The 17,858-nt window shown below is 45.3% G+C and overlaps 1 long non-coding RNA gene across 1 annotated transcript in view; it reads right to left on the bottom strand.

Annotated features, from left to right (window-relative positions):
- Positions 1–551: 551 nt before the first annotated feature.
- LOC134943546 (uncharacterized) overlaps positions 552–17,858 on the bottom strand; it is an 81,868-nt gene continuing 64,561 nt past the window's right edge. Inside the window, exon 3 of the long non-coding RNA XR_010181602.1 lies at positions 552–740. This is a non-coding gene — a long non-coding RNA (uncharacterized LOC134943546). The remainder of the gene's footprint in view (positions 741–17,858) is intronic.

The following is a 17,858-nucleotide window of genomic DNA, read 5'->3' as shown; positions in this document are numbered from 1 at the left end:
CTGACTGTTTTCTGGGAGTGTTTGGAAAAACGCAGGCGTGTCCAGGCGTTTGCAGGGCGGGTGTCTGACGTCAATTCCAGCACCAAAAAGGCTGAAGTGATCGCAAGGGCTGAGTAAGTCCAGAGCTACTCTGAAACGGCACAAAATGTTTTTACAGAGCTCGGCTGCACACGCGTTCGCACACTTGCAAAGCGAAAATACACTCCCCCGTGGGCGGCGACTATGCGTTTGCACGGCTGCTAAAAGTAGCTAGCGAGCGATCAACTCAGAATGACTCCCCGTGTCCCTTGCAATATAAATATTACTTATAAATTGAACATCCCTGCTATATAATATTGTAAATGGGCAGTATATGTAAAGAATAAGGATCCTGCAGAAACACAGTATCACAAAAACAGATCATTTGTTGCAACCTGAGAAGATTAATGTCTAGGATGATACAAATGTAGCAGAATCAAGCACAGACTATACAGGCAATGTAGCCTACATAAATACAATTAGGTACACAGAAAAGAACAACAGTCAGAGATTTTAATAGTTTTAATTGCACATTCTGTCTTTCTAATACACTATTTTTTAATATTTCACAATTTTTTTCTGAATTTTTTTAATGCATATCACTAAAACTTTTTTTAAAACATTATTAAGATACCAGTGTGCACGCTGAAAGATGTTTCTCTTGTTCTTCTCTTTTTATGTTTGAAACTATTGGTCTTAGACCTGAAACATTGGGGTAGCACCTAAAGAGAGAAATACATATAATAATTGATGTTTTTTCAAAAAAACAATAAGATGTATAAAAACAGGATCCAAGGATCATTTGAATATCAAATTAAATAAGCTCATTGGGTACTGGTGAGGGATTGATCCTGTGTTTTGTGTTATCTTTAGGAGATTGAGTTTACTGTACTTCATGGTCATCCCCATCCTTTTAATGGGATCCGGACTGAAAGTCGACAGTAACTAGGTCGACAATGTCTAGGTCGACCACTATTGGTCGACAGTAACTAGGTCGACAGGGTGTCTAGGTCGACAGGGTTTTTAGGTCGACATGTTCTAGGTCGACAGGTCAAAAGGTCGACATGAGTTTTTTACAATTTTTTTCTTTTTTTGAACCTTTTCATACTTAACGATCCACGTGGACTACGATTGGAACGGTAATCTGTGCCGAGCGAAGCGGTAGCGGAGCGAAGGCACCATGCGAGGGGACGCGGTGCACTATTTGGGGTTCCCGGTCACTCTACGAAGAAAACGACACCAAAATAACATTAAAAACTCATGTCGACCTTTTGATCTGTCGACCTAGAACACGTCGACATAAAGACCCTGTCGACCTAGACACCCTGTCGACCTAGTTACTGTCGACCAATAAGGGTCGACCTAGACATTGTCGACCTAGTTACTGTCGACTTTCAATACCACACCCCCTTTTAATAGTCACTCTTGCCATTTGAAAAGCAACATTTATATATCTGTGTAAAAAGTAGCAACCACAGCTTTTTTCACAACTGATTGGTATGTCTGTGTGCATATTTGAGTCTGTATATGAAGAATGACAGAACTTGTTTTAGGAAAATTAGAAAAAAATCAATGGATGCTTCTTTGTACACAGATATACAATACAATACAATACAGTTCAGTGTCATTTCCAGTGGGGCATAGATACACGCAATCAGTTCAATGCCGAAAAAACATTTTCTGTGCTTGTACTGGTACTGTAGTTACTGTGAGTGATCATATGTGCCCCAGCCATATACAGTACTATATAAGCATGGTATTATTGCGTAATTGCCACAGTGAAATTGCAAGGTCTGAGAACACGGTGCAAATCGCGGTGTGCAAAAAGAAATTAGATTTGTAATGTAAAATATACAGTATATCATGAGTGATCATGAGTGCCCCTGCATAATCACAGCAAAATTTGCAGTGTGTAATAAAACAACTGTTATCGTTGAAAGGCTTGTTAAACATATATTACAGTATATCCACCATAATATAACATGCTACTTTATAGTGTTCAGTAGCATCGTTACAATGGAGAATTCACACATGTGCAATGGTGATTATGAAAAGTGACACCTGGTGGATGAACACCAGTACTGCACCTGCAGTGACAATTCATTGCATTGTGAATTTGCAACTGAATATGCCACGTTGCGACAAGGCGCAGGGAAACGTAATGCAACTAGTTTTTTGCACTACATACCACACGGAGGATAGATGATTGTTGCTACATCTGTACACAGATCTGCCCCATAGTTTTAGCAAAATGGTACAGTGCTGTCCTCTCGGATAGTTCCAGGTTATGGTTGCTGTATTGTGATGCTTCCCCTTGTAAAAGTTCTGATGCATTTCCGTCGGTGTCTCCATGTCCTTGGTTTGTCCCAAGTGGTTATGGCACTCATTAATTTTGCATCTGAGTGACCACCAACGCGGCTGCTGAGATTTAAGATCTTAGTTGCAGGAAATCCGGGGCTCATAAGCATTATGTTTCCTAGGTTCAGCTATAGTGAGGGATGTTATTTTCTGTTTCAATGTGTTTTTATTTTGCGACTTGAGAGCTTTGGTTGCTCATCATTGTTGACAGCGGGAGTCCTGAGGTATTAGCCATTTTTCCCCCTGAACCCGGAATCTGATTGACCTTGATTCCGGACAGGTTTTTATTGATTTCACCTCAAATCAAGTCATTCCCTTACCTTTCCCTACCCTCGTTTTCCTCCCTGTGTCTGAAATGATGGGTGCTCTGTGTTACATTGGTGGATAGCCTATTTTGTTGCTTTCTATTACAGGAGTCCATTTAGATAGTTGTCCCATTTGGATAGTGCGTTTTGGGAAGTGTGATCCCCTTTGGCCCATGATATGGAGGTATTTGTAATGATTTCTTGGTTTAGATGGCTTGGTCATCATAAGGTGATGTGGGACTCTCTGTTGCCTTTGTTGTGGTCGAGGGATGTGTCTCGTGGGCCCCCAGCAGTTCTGGTAGTGCACCTTGGTGCTAACCAGCTGGGTACCAGGTCATTGTTATGGTATGTTTCATGATCTAGAGACTCACTTAGGCTGGTGGCCTTGGTGTGGTCTTGCAACATACCCAGGTTGAGTTGGAGAAGAGGTGATTATGGAAAAGGCAAGGCTAGGCAAAAAGTGAATGCGCTTTGGGTGGTTTTGTAATTGAGAACCCACACATTACATAATTTTTCTTTGGTGTTTACAATAAAGGATTCTTAAACGCCACTCATGTTGTCAGTGTATTTTATTTACAGTAGCTAAGTTAAGAAAGGTTAAAGTTGAATTGTAGGCCTCAATATGACATCTGGCGATAGGTTGTTTATGACATTTATGACAGCTGGGTTTTTTTCTGTGAATTTTTGCCATAGAACCAAGTTTGTCAGAACCCAAGTCACATCTAATTGGATTGACCTCAAAGCTGGATTGAAATGAAAGCTGTGCTACTGTATATTGGGGGGTCATTCCGAGTTGATCGCTAGCTGCATTTGTTTGCAGTGCAGCGATCAGACTAAAAAATGGCAGTTCTGCGCATGCGTATGTGGCGCAATGCGCACGCACAATGTACGGGCACAGCGAATGATGTCGTTTTACACAGGGTCTAGCGATGCATTTCAGTCGTACTGCTTGCCGCAGAGTGATTGACTTGAAGTGGGCGTTTCTGGGTGGCAACTGACCGTTTTCAGGGAGTGTGTGGAAAAACGCAGGTGTGCCAGGAGAAATGCAGGCGTGGCTGGGCGAACGCTGGGCGGGTTTGTGACGTCAAATCCGGAACTGAATAGTCTGAAGTGATCGCAAGTGCTGAGTAGGTTTTGAGCTACTCTGAAACTACACAAATAAAATTTGTAGCCGCTCTGCGATACAACCGTTCACACTTCTGCTAAGCTAAAATATGCTCCCAGTGGGCGGCGGCATAGCGTTTGCACGGCTTCTAAAAACTACTAGCGAGCGATCAACTCGGAATGACCCCCATTGCTGTAGTGGCTGTACTGAGCCTCTGGCCTCAAAAGTGGCTGTGCTGTATAAAGTAACTGTGTATAGGGGACACACGGCTGAAAGCTGCGCTGTACTCTGCTGCAGTGACTGTACTGAGACTCTGGACTGAGAAGTGGCTGTGCTGTATAAAGTGACTGTATATAGGGTGCATGCTGTATTCTGCACTGTATTCTGCTGTAAATTGTACTAGTTAGTGCGCTTTGTTCATGAGCATCTATAATCTCTGTGATCTACACAGTTTGAAATGTGCTGTAAGTTTAAAAAAAAACATATCTATCTATCTATCTATCTATCTTTTATACTGGTCGTAGTGCTTTACTCTAGTGTGCTTTACTATAGTGTGCTTTCTTCACATGCATTTATAAGCCCTGTGATCCCCGCAGTTTGAGCAGAGCTGCAAGTTTAAAAATATATATATATAAAATTTCTGCAGCGGGGTACACTGGGTTCCACAGGGATAACATTGGGGGGTGCAGAGTAGGATCTTGATCCGAGGCACTAACAGGCTAAAAGCTTTGACTGTTCCCAAGATGCTCAGCGCCGCCTCCTCTATAACCCTGCCTCCGTGCACAGGAGCTCAGTTTGTAAGTTTTTGCCTGCAGGACACTAACAGGCAGGGCTGTTCCAGCAGCCCTGAAAAGAGCTTTTTAGAAGAAGATAGAAGACTTCAAGGGCTGCAGCAGAGGCACTCTTAGTGCTAGATGTCATTCTGACATCTCCTGCTGCAGCTCCATCACCTCCCCCGGCAGCGCTGTATACTCCCGCACCCTGGTTGTCGGGTACTTACAGCGGAGGGCTCCGGTTCTTCAGGTCAGACACACACACACTCACCGCAGCTCTCCAGGATCACATGGCCGCATCTAGGGAGGTAGCAAGAGAGTCCCCCAGGTGGGACCCGCTGTAAATCGCGATCCGGCGCGGCCATCAGGAGGCGGGCCGTGCGCACTGGCGTGGACACTGTGTTGGTACAGGGACCCCACTAGACCACCAGGGCAAGGGCACAGGTCGAATTTCTACATAAACCATTTTATTATGGCCCACAGTACCCGGTGGTAAAGTCCAGCAAGGGGATAAGGCTCTGACCTGTAGTCCCTCCCCGAGCCCCAGGGCGCCATTTAGAGTAAATGTTCCCGCCCTGGAGGTGCATATCTCTCTCTCCCTCACTCCTTGTAAGCGTTGGGACGCCATTACACATGCTGAGCTGATTCTGGGACTGCATGGGCAAAGTCTCCTCTGTAAAGCCATCTGCATTATCAGCGCTGTGCATTTTACAGGACACTTAAGTATTCTATATGTCTTTTAAAACAGTGTTAGTTAAGAAACAGGTCATTACTTCAGGGCCTGTGATATACATCCAGTCTTTACTGTGCATTGATATATCTATAAGTCCCTATAGCTTTACATAAGTATTACTTAGTATTGCTAGTCCAGTGCAGTTTTATTGTTTGTCATAATTTCCTCATTGTACAGTTGACTGTGTGTGTGTGTGCATATAGCTGCTGTGTGATTTCTACTTCGTGTATCTCACTCAGATTGTTATCCCTATATTCTGTACCCTGAGGGGGGCTAAGTGCATCAGGGTTATTATTTTATATAGGTATTTCACAGGATATACTTATTGTGTATTTTTCTCTGTGATTTTCAGTCACTGTATACCTCAGACTGTATACCTCAGAATCCTCTGTTTGTGCTATCACACTGTGCAGGGGGTTCTTGGCCAGGTATTATACTGCTGATATTGTACTGTGTTGCCCGTGGTTCACACTCTCATATTATGTCAGCTTCAAGGGGCGACGGTTCTGTGGCTGATCCCGCAATACGCGGTGGTGATGTCACAGACACATTAGAGGAAAACATAGCAGCGGAGGGTTCAGGTTTTGGGGTTTCCCTACCCCCCCTAGTAGGTCTGTAGCAATGGGGGTACATAACGACCCACTTTAGGCTACTTTCTCTACTTTACTAAATACACTAGACTTACGCCCCCTATGGGACCTCACATGTCGGTACAGCCACATATTGTCCCAGCACTTAATGGGCAGATCTTCTGTCCACTCAGTTACAGCAATTGAATCAGTCTTTGAACAAACAGAAACCTAACCCTCGCCCGCCTAAGACCAAGGGTTCCTCTAAGCGGGCCATTACTTCCTCCCAATCCACCCATGTTTCAGACACTTCGTCTGATGAGGATGGCGTGTATACTGACCTTTCAGACACTGATCCCGATGCTTCTGATGGGGAATCTGTTTCACAGGTGTATGTTCCTGACCTATTAGAGGCTATCAGGCTGATTCTTCAAATTGATGATGACCCAGAACCTGTTGTTCCCGCTAAGAAACCTGATAGATTCAAACGTCAGAAGGTTACCAAATTAGTTTTACCTCATTCTGACTACTTAGTTGACTTACGTCAGGAATCCTGGGAAAACCCAGGAAAGAAATTCACACCTCACAAGAAGATGCTGGTTCGCTAGTTAAGTAAGAGTTGGGAAATGCCACCGCTGGTGGGTTCACAAGTAGCTCGGCTGGTGGTGTCCTCTGCTCTGCCTGTAACTACCGTCACCTCTTTGAAGGAACCGACGGATAAGCGTGTGGAGGGTTGCATAAAGGCTATTTATACCCTTGCGGGAGCTGTGCATCGGCCCACTATTGTGGCTAATTGGGCTGCAGAAGCTATTGAAGCGTGGGCTCTAGAGGTGGAAGCAGAGCTGCCGTCCAATTTTTCTGATAATGCTAGACAATTTCTTTTGTATATTGTCACAGCTTCTCATTACATTAAGGAGGCGGCTTCTGATACCGATGTTCTGGTGGCCAAGGCCTCTACTATGTCCATTCTGGCTCACCGGATTCTCTGGTTACGGTCCTGGTCTGTGGATCTGGACTCTAAGAAAACCCTGGAGGTGCTCTCTTTAACAAGATTGTTGTTGACTTAGCTTCAGCTAAGATGGCATGTCTACCTAGTACTGCTCCTTCGGTCCCGAAGGTTAAGAGTACTTCTTTTCATTACTTTTGACCTACAGGTAAAGCAAAGGGTCAGGCGTACCCAAAACAGGCTCACACTTCCAAATCCACTAAGCCCAAACCTAAACATGCCTGGGCTGCCCGTCTGCCTGATTCCAAATCAGAAAAGCCTACTGCATGATGGGGCGGGCCTCCCCCTGGGGGATCCCAGGTTGGGAGACCAACTTCTAAGGTTTACTCAGGTATGGTTGAAGACCACTTCTGATGCCTGGGTAAGGGAAGTCGTCACTCACCGTTATGCCATATCCTTCAAGAATCGTCCCCCTCATCAATTTTGCCTGGCAAACATCCCTTCAGATCAGGTGAAGGCAAAAACTCTTCATTTGGTGGTACAGTCCCTCCTGGACACAGGAGTGGTAGTGCCGGTGCCTCTGGCTCAGAGAGGTAAGGGGTACTGTTCCTAGTCCCGAAACCGAATGGTTCCTCCCGGCCCATTCTCAATCTCAAGTCCTTGAACAAATTTGTGAGGGTCTCCAAATTTCGAATGGAAACTCTTCACTCTATTGTTTTGGCTTTGGAGCCCGGGGACTATATGGTCTCCCTGGACATACAGGATGCTTACCTCCATATTCCTATTGCCATGTCGCATCAGCAATACCTGCGGTTTGCTATTGGCACCCTCCATTATCAATTTCGGGCCTTACCTTTTGGCTTGATTACGGCTCCGCGAGTATTCACAAAGGTCATGGCGGTAATGACGGCCCTACTCCGCCGTCAGGGTATCAGGATCCTACCGTATCTGGATGACTTGCTGATCCTTGCGAATTCCCCAGAAATTCTCCTCCGTCATCTGGATCTGACGGTCCAGTTTCTGCAAGCCCACGGGTGGCTCATCAACTGGAAAAAATCTTCCCTGGTCCCTGCTCAGAGCATGGTGCACCTGGGGGCATTGTTAGACACTCACAACCAGTGGTTGTTCTTGTCTCAGGAGAAGGTCCTGAACCTTCAGAACAGAATTTGATGCTCCTCTCTCTCCTGCAAGCGTCGATATACTCAGCGATGCAAGTACTAGGCCTCATGGTGTCGGCTTTCGACATGGTAGAGTACGCTCAATTTCAATCCCGCCCTCTGCAGAAGCTGATTCTTGCCCAGTGGGATGGCCTGCCTCACCAGATCAGGTCTCACATGATCTCCTTGTCTCTGGATGTTCGGCTGTCACTGAGCTGGTGGCTACAGGACCATCGATTGAGCAGGGGTCGTCCCTTCTGTATCTCCAACTGGGTCCTTCTGACGACGGATGCCAGTCTGTGGGGTTGGGGAGCGGTGTTGAAGCAACACTCTCTTCAGGGTCGGTGGACCAGGGAGGAGTCTCTCCTCCCGATAAACATTCTGGAATTGCGTGCGGTGTTCAAGGCTATAAACCTGGCACAGCATCCCTTACAGAACAGGCCTGTTCAAGTACAGTCGGACAACGCCACCATGGGGGCGTACATAAATCATCAAGGCAGCACTCAAAGCCACATGGCAATGATGGAAGTGTCCAGGATTCTTCAGTGGACGGCATGCCATCTGCCAGCCATATCGGCAGTGTTCATTCCGTGGGTCCTAAACTGGGAAGCGGACTTCCTCAGTCATCAGGACGTACACACCGGAGAGTAGAGCCTCCATCCAGAAGTATTTCAACTCCTAGTGGACAAGTGGGGCCTACCAGATGAAGACCTGATCGCTTATCGACACAATCACAAGGTTCTGGTCTTCGGAGCAAGGTCAAGGGATCCTCAAGCAGCGTTCGTGGACGCACTAGCAATTTCATGGAACTTTCGGCTGCCGTACGTGTTCCCTCCAGTGTCCCTTCTGCCAGGGTAGTAAGGAAGTTCAAGCAAGAAGGAGGAATCCTACTTCTGATCGCTCCAGCATGGCCCAGACGGCGTTGGTTCTCAGACCTACAGGGTCTCTCGATAGAGCGTCCTCTTCTACTTCTGCAATGTCCATACCTCCTCGTTTAGGGCCCTTGTGTATACCAGGATTTGGCCCGTCTGGCTTTGACGGCGTGGATCTTGAAGCTTCAGTTCTGAGTGCCAATGGATTTTCTGAGGCAGTCATTCAAACCATGTTGAAGGCCCGTAAGCCGGCTTCGGCTCGGATTTATCATAGGGTCTGGTATTCTTACTTTGCTTGGTGCGCATCTAACAATCATGACGCTTACAAGTTTAGTACGGCCAAACTTTTGGCCTTCCTGCAACGGGGCCTGGACCTAGGCCTTCATCTGGCCTCCATCAAGGTTCATAGTTCTGCCTTTGTCGATATGGTTTCAGAGAAAAATTGCGACTCTGCCTGATGTTCACACATTCACTCAGGGTGTGTTATGGATTCGAACCTCCCTATGTCCCACCTGTGGCCCCTTGGGATTTGTCGGTGGCCCTGGAGGCCTTGTTAGAGTCTCCGTTTGAACCTCCTGGATCTGCGGACCTTAAGTGGCTTACTCTTAAGGTTTTGTTTCTGCTGGCTATTGCCTCTGCTAGACGTGTTTCAGATTTGGGTACCTTATCCTGTCGGTCACCTTTTCTGATTTTTCACCGGGATCGGGCGGTTCTTCGGACACGCCCTGGTTATCTACCTAAGGTGGTGTCTTCTTTCCACCTTAATCAAGAGATTGTGGTACCGGCCTTTATCTCTCCTGATTTGTCCTCCAATGAACGATCTTTGGATATGGTACGGGCTCTCCGTATCTTTGTGAAGAGGACAGCCTCCGTTAGGAAGTCTGATTCTCTCTTTGTACTTTTTGGTTTTCACAAACGTGGCTGGCCTGCGAATAAGCAGACCCTGGCCAGATGGATTAGAATGGTGATTGCACAAGCTTATGTACAGGATGGTATTCCAGCTCCTGCTACCATCAACGCCATTCTACTTGGTCAGTTGGACCTTCTTGGGCGGCCCGCCGTGGTGCAACCCTTGAACAATTGTGCAAAGTGGCTACGTGGCCCTCAGTGAACACGTTCATAAGGTTCAATGCCTTTGATACTTCTGCCTCCCAGGATGCTTCCTTTGGACACCGGATTCTTGTGCCCGCTATAGTGCGTCCCCTCCCATTAGGAACTGCTTTAGGACATCCCCGATGTTATCCCTGTGGAACCCAGTGTACCCCGCTGCAGAAAAAGAGATTTATGGTAAAAACTTACCATTGTTAAATCTCTTTCTGCGAGGTACACTGGGTTCCACAGGGCGCCCACCCTGACGCACTTAGCTTCTTTGGGTTTGTATGGCATTAGCCGCTGATACCTTCTCCTGTCGTGAGAATGTGGTGTACCTGGCTACTAACGGTTGTCATCTCTTTTACCTGCTACTGCATTGGACTGTTTAACAAAACTGAGCTCCTGTGCACGGAGGCGAGGTAATAGAGGAGGCGTCGCTGAGCATCTTGGGAACAGTCAAAGCTTTTAGCCTGTTGGTGCCTCGGATCAAGATCCTACACTACACCCCCTGATGTTATCCCTGTGCAGTGTGTACCTCGCAGAAAGAGATTTAACAATGGTAAGTTATTACGATAAATCTCCTTTTTTTAAATAGCAAATGAGAAACAGCACCTACTACAGCAAGTATACATTTATAAATAAAGTGCACTGTGCTCAGTGAAGAAAAACAATAAACTTACTGTATATGTGGACAAGCGGTAGTGGGCAAACTAAAGATTACATGACTGTGACAGCCCACTGAGTTGGTGAATTACCTTCAGAAGCAGCTGAAGCAGTATCTAACAAATAATACCAACTCATTCTGAGGCAGGCTATTATGTGTATCACCGTCTTCAATAAGATTACCCCACTTGGACTCTCCTCAGGATTTGTGATTTCTGATAATGCCACAAATATTGGCAAAAGCATTACAGCTGGGTAAATATATCACCTGTTTTGCTCACATGATCAATTTGGTGGTAAACAGTTTTTTTTTAAATGATAGGGGTGTACAGGAGATTCTGTCTGTGGCCCTTGTAACAAGGTGTAACTCCACCCTTTATATGCTTCAATGGATGAAGGAACAGCAAAAAGTCATCCATAGCTATACAACAAGCCATGACAATTGGAGAGGAGGGGAAGTGTACCTTAGCCCAGAGCAGTAGAGAGTACTTTCTGTCTTGTGCAAGGTGATCAAACCCTTCAAAGTTGCTGACTGTGAAGTGAATTCCGACGGTGCTAGCTTGAGTCAGGTGATTCCCCTAATTAGACATTTGGAAAATCAGCTGGAGATATTGAAGGAGGAGATGAAACAAAGCGAATCCACAGAGTATGCTAGACTTTTAGATCAAGTCCTTCATTTGCTTCACCAGAATCCAAGGGTTGTCAATCTCTTGAAATCAGATCACTACATTTTGGCAACCGTGCTTGATTCTAGGTTTAAGTCATTTGCTGTGTCTTTCCAACTGACACAAATTTTAAGAGATTCAAAGAGCCCATGGTGAGCAAGTTGGCAGCTCAAGTGCCACATTGCACTATGACATCACCTCCTTCAGTTTCTTTGGCAGCAGCCAGGAAATCTCATCTTTCCCAAAAGACCCAGTGGTAATGCAAATAAGTCAACACAACATTTTGTCATCTGGTTGGGTCTAAAAGACTTGCCCAACATTAGTAATGCTTCTATCATAACTCCACTTGATATGGTCAACATACAAAGAATAGTGGAGAATTATTTTCATGACACCATACAAATAGGCATGTCACAGAGTACCTTCAAGTACTAGAATGGAAAATAGGCAATTGGATGCCTTTGTACAAACTGGTTTGCATTACTTAAGCTGACCACCCCCCAGTGTTTACTCTGAGATAGTTTTCAGTACAGCCGGTAAACTTGTGATTGAATAGTGGCATAGGAGGCTATTTCCTCAAAATGTGGAAAAGATGATTTTCATAAATATAAACTGGAAAGTCCATGAGCAAGACATTTCTTGGCAATTACATCAAAGTACAGTGAATTCTGTAATAATGCATTCTAGCAGGGATGAATTAATAGTGTGTGAGGATGATGTACACACTGATGAGGGTGAGGATGCCAGTGATGATGACATCTTGCCACTTTAGAGATGTTACCTTAAGCCAATAGCTTTTTTTGTGGGGGCATAAACAAACCAAGCACTTCAGCACAAAAGTAGAAGTCCCTGTCACTGAAGTGCTTGGTTTGTTAAAGTGGGCATGTCCTTTTTACTATCCAACATAAGGGTGGGTAGGAGGGCCCAAGGACAATTCCATCTTGCACTATCTTTCTGTTCTGCCATTACTGAGTAGCTGTGCCATGTGTTTGTGCCACTTCTCTGTCGCTTAGTAACTAGTCAGCTCACTGCAGCCTTGGACTAATAGGGAAAACAATATTGTGTGCTGTGAGGTGGTCAAAATTGAATGGAAATTATTTAAAATTAATGTTATTGAGGTTAATAATACTCTACGAACATAAAAAGGCCCACATTATGTGATTTTAGCTTTTTTTGTCAATTTTGTTTTTAATAAAATCCAAATTAAAAGCTGGACAACGAATCAAGTGCACATCTTAAATGGACAGTTATCGCAGGCTCAATGGAGCTTATTTTGAGGGTCTATTTCTGGTTTTGTAAGGAATTGCACAGCTGCTGGGTCTCACCAACTGCCCATCGATATGATCCACAGGCACTTCTATAGGAAACAAAGTACTGTACAGCTTGATTATTAATTTTTTTAGTCATCTGTCTAATAAACTGATGCTGATATTTACTGTTTCATAAGCCTATAGTAAAGCAAAAGTGCAATTATACAGTTGCCATACCAGAATTACAATTTGCACACTATACTTGTACGTTGAAATTTTGACACAATTGACTTATTGAAATGCTTACCTCCAATTATGGATGTTTGATATGTTGGTAAGAGAGAAATATACTGCATGTGGGGCGCTGCATGTGTTATGTTTGGGGTGTGAAGTGATCCAACTGCTTCTGCCAGAGTTTGATTAGGAAGCCATTAGTCCATTGGTAACATAATGGCTTGACACCCCCTAACCCCTCTGCTTTTTGACCACCCATCCTCTCCGGAAAAAAACAGGTCAGATCTAAAAACACATAAAACCATATTAATGTAATCTGGGCTATAAATCTTAGGTTACCTAATGGAGGATCTGACTGTGGAACAATTTTTTTGACACTGATTTAAGTCACACTAGGCATGTGCTGCGATAAATGATTGACAGTCAGGCCCTGTTTGTGGGCAATAAAGGGAGGTGGCATCTTTGTCAGTGCCAGATTAAGGTCCTCATGTGCCTGGAGCTGAAATGTCTGTAGGTCTTATTGTCTGCCGCCGCAGGGGGTGTGACCAGAATGGCAGGGTGTGGCTACTGATTTGGAGGTGTGACCATTGCTGTATATATATTTATAAATGAGTCTATGGGGTAAATTTACTAAGATGGGAGTTCTATTTAAGATGGTATGTTGCCCATAGCAACCAATCAGATTCCACTTCTCAGTTATCTAGTACCTTCTAGAACATAATACCTGGAATCTGATTGGTTGCTATGGGCAACATCCCATCTTAAATAGAACTCCCATCTTAGTAAACTTACCCCCATGTGTGTGTATTTACGTGTGTTTGAATAATAGAAATACTTGGGTATTTAAATGCTCAATTATATCTCCAATAAGTTAATTATTGAAACAAATCCATACACAGATAATATAGAAATTCCAAAAATGAAAATCAGATAAAATAAATGTGAACACCGTCACTTCTTTAAAAAGGGTGGCTATCATCCTAAATATACCAGAATCTAAATATAGAAATAACAAAAGAGGACAATGTGCTAAATAGTGAAGTAAACAACCGAAAATGTGTGTACATTGTTACATAGTAGTCCTCTTTTGTTTTATGTGTATATGTGTGTGTGTGTTTATTTCCTTGGTACAACAAAAAGAACAGGAGAACACACACAGGGGCTGATTCATCAGTAGTCGCACTTGCTTCTTTTGGCAGTCACGCATCTGTGGCTTTATGCAAATACCGCTACAAAGCCCTTCCCATGTGTACAAGTGTACAACCAAATGTGCAAGGACTGAGATGCCAACTTTCTTCATCTATAGACACAGTCCTCAGAGCCACCATTGGTCACACCATTGAAACATGCACCAGCCCTACTGCAGTTGCAGATTTCCCATCTGAGTATTGCCTCCAATGTGAGTGATGAAGTGTCTGTGTAGGAAAACACTTTAGCGACACAACCGCTGCACACACATAACATGCCCATATAAGATACCATTTTTCTGTACATTAATAGCCACCTCCCAATCACTGCACAGAAATGCCCATCACTTTTCAAAAACATTTCTGATACTGTGCATGTCAACCACCACAGCACCTCTGTGCATGCACCGCATAACACATGCCCTGTACCAGTTTTTAGAGATTTCCATGTTATTCCATTAGGTCAGTGGTTTCCAAACATGATCCTCAAAGTACCCCAATGATCCAGGTTTTAGGTATATCCATGGCTCAGCACAGATGGTTAAATCAAAGTGAACGAGGTGCTAATTAAGTCACCTGTGGCCAAGCATGGATAAACTTAAAACCTGGACCGTTAGGGGTACTTTAGGACCACGTTTGGGAACCCCTGCATTAGATGGAGGAGAGGTACTGACCTGACATTGTAAAATGTCATTTATTCATAAAGTCAGAGCTGGCATTTTGATTCCTCAGAACATTTGTAAATAGGTAACAATACAGCACAATTACAGCAGAACAGGCAGAGATTGCAGCACTGTCTGATGGACCTCTCTATTTATACCACCAGAACCGTCTGCAAAAAGGGGCCAAACTGTATGTGCACCAACTTGGACTGCAAGGCCATGGTCATGTAATTAGTCAGGCAGAGGTGTACTGAACAACAAGTGGTACAGGTGCACCTAAACTGAGCTCCTCCTGTGGAATGCAAACACATTATAATGCAGCTACCATGACCAAGCAACATCAGCGCACATGTGTGGACCAGTAGGGACTATATCATATCACTGATCAGCTAAACTACAGAAACAATTAAATTCTGAATACCTCAAACAGGAGTTAAAGGGTATATCTCATATTCTCATATCAGCATTGCTCCAACGGAAGCACATACCTCTGGCATACAATGTAATATGAGCATAATATTAATGCAAACAATATATATATATATATATATATGTGTGTATAGAAACACTTGCACACTCCCATACTCAATAAAAAGTGGTGCTCCTTTAAAGCTGATCCATACTGGTCCAGGAAAAATAAGAATTTACTCACCGGTAATTCTATTTCTCGTAGTCCGTAGTGGATGCTGGGACTCCGTAAGGACCATGGGGAATAGCGGCTCCGCAGGAGACTGGGCACAACTAAAAGAAAGCATTAGACTACTGGTGTGCACTGGCTCCTCCCACTATGACCCTCCTCCAGACCTCAGTTAGGATACTATGCCCGGAAGAGCTGACACAATAAGGAAGGATTTTGAATCCCGGGTAAGACTCATACCAGCCACACCAATCACACCGTATAACTCGTGATACAATACCCAGTTAACAGTATGATAACAACTGAGCCTCTCAACCGATGGCTCAACAATAACCCTTTAGTTAGGCAATAACTATATACAAGTATTACAGACAATCCGCACTTGGGATGGGCGCCCAGCATCCACTACGGACTACGAGAAATAGAATTACCGGTGAGTAAATTCTTATTTTGTCTAACGTCCTAAGTGGATGCTGGGACTCCGTAAGGACCATGGGGATTATACCAAAGCTCTCAAACGGGCGGGAGAGTGCGGATGACTCTGCAGCACCGAATGGGCAAACTCTAGGTCCTCCTCAGCAAGGGTGTCAAACTTGTAGAATTTAGCAAACGTGTTTGACCCCGACCAAGTAGCTGCTCGGCAAAGTTGTAGAGCCGAGACCCCTCGGGCAGCCGCCCAAGAAGAGCCCACCTTCCTCGTGGAATGGGCTTTTACAGATTTAGGGTGCGGCAGTCCAGCCGCAGAATGTGCAAGTTGAATCGTGCTACAGATCCAGCGAGCAATAGTCTGCTTAGAAGCAGGAGCACCCAGCTTGTTGGGTGCATACAGGATAAATAGCGAGTCAGTTTTCCTGACTCCAGCCGTCCTGGAAACATATACTTTTCAGGGCCCTGACTACGTCCAGTAACTTGGAATCCTCCAAGTCCCAAGTAGCCGCAGGCACCACAATAGGTTGGTTCACATGAAAAACTGATACCACCTTAGGAAGGAATTGGGAACGAGTCCTCAATTCCGCCTTATCCATATAAAATACAGATAAGGGCTTTTGCATGACAAAGCCGCCAATTCTGATACACGCCTGGCCGACGCCAAGGCCCACAGCATGACCACTTTCCACCTGAGGTATTGTAGCTCCACGGATTTAAGTGGCTCAACCCAATGCGACTTCAGGAAATCCAACACCACGTTGAGATCCCACGGTGCCACTGGAGGCACAAACGGGGGCTGACTATGCAGCACTCCCTTAACAAAAGTCTGAACTTCAGGCAGTGAAGCCAGTTCTATTTTGGAAGAAAATCGATAGAGCCGAAATCTGGACCTTAATGGAACCCAATCTTAGGCCCATAGTCACCTCTGACTGTAGGAAGTGCAGAAATCGACCTAGCTGAAATTCCTCCTTTGGGGCCTTCCTGGCCTCACAGCACGCAACATATTTCCGCCATATGCGGTGATAATGGTTTGCGTTCACTTCTTTCCTAGCTTTAATTAGCATAGGGATAACTTCCTCCGGAATGCCCTTTTCCTTCAGGATCCGGCGTTCAACCGCCATGCCGTCAAACGCAGCCGCGGTACGTCTTGGAACAGACAGGCCCCCTGCTGCAGCAGGTCCTGTCTGAACGGCAGAGGCCATGGGTCCTCTGAGATCATCTCTTGGAGTTCTGGGTACCAAGCTCTTCTTGGCCAATCCGGAACAATGAGTATAGTTCTTACTCCTCTCCTTCTTATTATTCTCATTACCCTGGGTAAGAGAGGCAGAGAAGGGAACACATACACCAACTGGTACACCCACGGTGTTACCAGAGCGTCCACAGCTATCGCCTGAGGGTCCTTGACCTGGCGCAATATCTTTGTAGCTTTTTGTTGAGGCGGGACGCCATCATGTCCACCTGTGGCCTTTCCCAACGGTGTGCAATCATTTGGAAGACTTCTGGATGAAGTCCCCACTCTCCCGGGTGGAGGTCGTGTCTGCTGAGAAAGTCTGCTTCTCAGTTGTCCACTCCGGGAATGAACACTGCTGACAGTGCTAACACATGATTTTCCGCCCATCGGAGAATCCTTGTGGCTTCTGCCATCGCCATCCTGCTTCTTGTGCCGCCCTGTCGGTTTACATGAGCGACCGCCGTGATGTTGTCTGACTGGATCAGCACCGGCCGGTGTTGAAGCAGGGGTCTAGCCTGACTTAGGGCATTGTAAATGGCCCTTAGTTCCAGAACATTTATGTGTAGGAAGTCTCCTGACTTTTCCATAGGCCTTGGAAGTTTCTTCTCTGTGTGACTGCCCCCCAGCCTCGAAGGCAGGCATCCGTGGTCACCAGGACCCAGTCCTGTATGCCGAATCTGCGGCCCCCTAGAAGATGAGCACTCTGCAGCCACCACCACAGCGACACCCTGGCCCTTGGAGACAGGGTTATCTGCCGATGCATCTGAAGATGCGACCCGGACCACTTGTCCAACAGATCCCACTGGAAGATCCTTGCATGGGACCTAGCGAATGGAATTTCTTCGTAAGAAGCTATCATCTTTCCCAGGGCTCGCGTGCATTGATGCACCGACACCTGTATATGTAGTAGGAAGTCTCTGTCTAGAGACGCCAACTCCTTGGACTTCTCCTTCGGGAGAAACCCTTTTTATC

Source organism: Pseudophryne corroboree, chromosome 7 (assembly GCF_028390025.1).
Source record: "Pseudophryne corroboree isolate aPseCor3 chromosome 7, aPseCor3.hap2, whole genome shotgun sequence".
In the NCBI taxonomy this organism is placed as follows: domain Eukaryota; kingdom Metazoa; phylum Chordata; class Amphibia; order Anura; family Myobatrachidae; genus Pseudophryne; species Pseudophryne corroboree.
This window is presented reverse-complemented; position numbering and strand designations above follow the sequence as displayed.